General features: G+C 47.9%; 1 long non-coding RNA gene across 1 annotated transcript; it reads left to right on the forward strand.

The window, feature by feature from the left end:
- Positions 1 to 604: 604 nt before the first annotated feature.
- LOC115499733 lies at positions 605 to 3010 on the forward strand. The gene is made up of 3 exons (XR_003964263.1): positions 605 to 709; positions 1599 to 1737; positions 2503 to 3010. It is a non-coding gene; the product is annotated as an uncharacterized LOC115499733 (long non-coding RNA).
- Positions 3011 to 3373: the final 363 nt, after the last annotated feature.

Genomic DNA, 3373 nt, shown 5'->3' on the forward strand with positions numbered 1-3373 from the left:
TTTGAGTTCAATAAGCACACGAGTGAAGAAGATCCCATTTAAAATTTTGCTCTCTCTTTACTACTTTCCATACAGAAAATTGGAATACAGGAAAATAAGCACCTTTTCTTTGATTTAAAAAGTTTTCTTTGCCATATATGCTGTCTGATTTTGCTTTCAGGAAGTAAAGCCAATTTACAAACGTATAATTTCAATCCTAAACACTTCACTATTCGTGCCTTTAAATAAATTCGTATATTTCCTATGTGATTCTTATATTATTTTCACACCATGCGAGAGTAATCGTATGTTCCTTAATATTTCTAATTCCCAGTCCGTGTTCAAATTTCTCAAGTTGTCCTCAGAGCCTGTGGCAGCTGCTGTTTTTACAGTCGGGATCTCATCGATGGGCAAGCATTGCATTGGATTACGATGGTCACATTGAACCTAGAACATCTAGGGGCTATAAAAGAACGTGGGCAGAAAAAACAGGCCACCCACCAAAGGGGAAATTACTGCATGATCAAGTCAAGAAGCAAGGGCAGAGGCCTATGGGAAATGTAGTCCAAGCCAGACGGATCACCGCGCAGCACTCTGGGCACGGGTCGTCTGGGTCTTCTTCTGCGCAAGTGCCGTCCTAGCCCCGCCGCGTTTTTACGCATCTGCATCTTCCCGCGGAGCAGGTCCCAGAACTTTCTCGGTCAGGCAGGCTGGAAGGAGCACACCTGGGGTGAGGGCGCGGAGGATCTGTGGAACCTGTGCGAGCGTTGGGCTGGCGTGGGGGCGGTGGGTGTCACCCGGAAGCCACTGGCTGGAAGTCCGGAGCCTGAGGCGCGCTCCAGGGCACGCGCTCCCCGTGGGCGGGTCTGGCCGAGCCCCGTGTGCAGTCGGTGCGCGGTGCGGGCCGAGGTGTGCGGGACCGTGTGCCGGGCACGGCCTGCATCCCGACCCGGGCAGACCTCTGCGGGCGGCGGGAAGGGAAAGCGCGTTCCCGACGTTGACAGAGAATGTGCTGGCAAGCGGGGGGGGGGGGGGGGGGGGGTCTGCGGTGGAGCCCGAGTTTGCGAGCCGCCAAGACCAGGGAGATTCCAGGTCTGTCACCTGTAACCGGGGCGAGAGAAGTAACCTCGGAAAGAGGCAGGTCTTCTGGAAATGACGATAGTAGTGAGGGTAACGTCCGCTTGTGGGCGTGTCTCGGAGAGTTAGGTAAGAGCTCACCTGTGAAGGGTTACCCTACTGCCAGGTGCAGGTAGCGGCACACGCGTTACCCCGGTGTGGAATCCGAGTCTCTCAGATGGGTGAGATCGTACAGTCTGCGGGGGCCAGCCAGGTGTCCACGGCGCTGTCCCTTTTGCTTCGCTTTCTGGCTTCGCTCACGTAAGGGGTAAAGTAGTCTTACGAAGACTCTGGATAAAAATGGAGCCTGCGTCTTTTTTCTGTGCTAATTTTAATGAAAGAGCAGTGCTTGATCCTTTCGTATACTCTGGTCATTAGCTGATTGTTTTTTTAACTTGATAGAAAAAAGTTTAGAAACCTGCAGGCTTATGCCCCCACGATCACTTAAGGGACTCGTACGGACAGTCGTTGGCTCTGCACAGTCATTCCCCTCCCTTTTCCAGGGTCCAACCGACCTATTCCTGGAGGGAGCCTCCTCTCCTTCTGGGGTGCTGAGACTTTGTGGAAGTGAATTTAGAAGCCGCCGGGCAGGCCAGACCCTTCACTGTCTCCCGAGAGGTGCAGAAAATGAACACATCTCAGGTGAGCCTTCGGTTCGTTCCTCACTTTGTATTACGGTGGATTTAAGAAGCTTATAAAGAGACCATACATTCAGAAAAGTAGAAAAAGGTTTAGATCAAGTTAAACTTTACTTTTTAACACTGGTTTACACTGTTTACCATTAATTCTGATTTTTCTAAATTTATTTATTTTGAGAGAGAGCAAGCGAGGGAGGGGCAGAGAGAGGGGGAAGAGAGAGAATCCCAAGCAGGCTCCGCACTGTCAGCATAGAGCCGGATGTGGGCCTCCAACTCACCAACCGGGAGATCATGACCTGAGCGGAAACTGTGTCGGACACTTAACCGACTGAGCCACCTAGACGCTCCTCCTTCCATTATTCACCAACAATTATAGCATACCATATATTCTTGCTTTAAAGTTTTTCCATAAAGAGGACATTTTTCCATATTGAGACTTAAAAAGCATCCTCATTTTTTACTATAGCTTCATTGTGGTCTAGTATGTAAAAGTACTGTTGGTAATTTAATCAGCCTTCTATTGAAAGACATTTGGGTTGTTTATAATTACATGATTGTAGGGGTGAAACTATAAGCGAAAATGGTCAGAGGTTACATGCAGTTGCATTTTGTTAAATACTCTAAATGCTGTCCTCCATAGTGGTTATTATATTTGTATTCCTGCCTGTGAAGTGTTTATTCATAACTGGCATATTGAGCTCCTGAGGCGCTCTGTGCCCTGGTGTAATTACCACGTAAAGAGCCGACAAAGATTTCTGCCCTCCTGTAGCTTACGTTCAGGTGATGGAAGATGATTAAAAGACTTTGTTATTTGATAATCGACATAGAAGAAATGAAACAAGGAACGCGTTGTGAAGGATCGATTTTAATTTTTAATAAGTTGATCAGATACGCGTCTCTGAGAAAATATTTGGAGACAGCATTTGACAAGTGTGGGGAAAGAAGCCTTGCTGGTGTCTACAGAAGAACACTTCATGCTGAGGAAACTGCCAGTGCAAGGACCCTGAGGCAGAGTGGTACCCGAGGCGTCCTGCCAACAGCAAGAACAGAGGGCCAGTATGGCTGAAGGGGTGAAAGAGGACAGATCACGTGGGGCCTTGAAGGCCATCACGCTTGTCACGCACGTAATACATTTGAGATCGTCCCTGCTGTTGCGTGTGTCAGTCCCATTGCGTGGCTCTGTCACAATTTGTTGATCTGTGTACCGGTTGGACATTTGTGTTGCTCCCAGCTTCTGGCCTTGTGAATAAAGCTGCTTGAATGTTCATTTTTCAGTCTTTTTGCCTGGACACATACCTTCATTTCTCTTGAGAAAATGCTTGAGAGTGTGTGGGATCCTGGGTCTTGTAATAAGTGCATGTTTAACATCACAAGGTGCTGCTCTACTGTTTTTGAAGTGGCCATGCCATTGAGATTTCTAGATGCTGTGAATCTGCACCAGCATTTGGTATTGGCAGTTTCCGGGGGTGGTGGGGGGGAAGTAGTGGGTTTTTTGTTTGGTTTGGTATTCAGTTTAAGCTGTTATGCTAGGTATGTACAGGTATTTCATTGTACCTGTATTTAATCTGGTGCCTAATGACGTTGAGCATCATTTCATTTGCATAGTACCCTCCAGTTCCATCCACGTAGTTGCAAATGGC

Source organism: Lynx canadensis, chromosome D4, assembly GCF_007474595.2.
Source record: "Lynx canadensis isolate LIC74 chromosome D4, mLynCan4.pri.v2, whole genome shotgun sequence".
In the NCBI taxonomy this organism is placed as follows: domain Eukaryota; kingdom Metazoa; phylum Chordata; class Mammalia; order Carnivora; family Felidae; genus Lynx; species Lynx canadensis.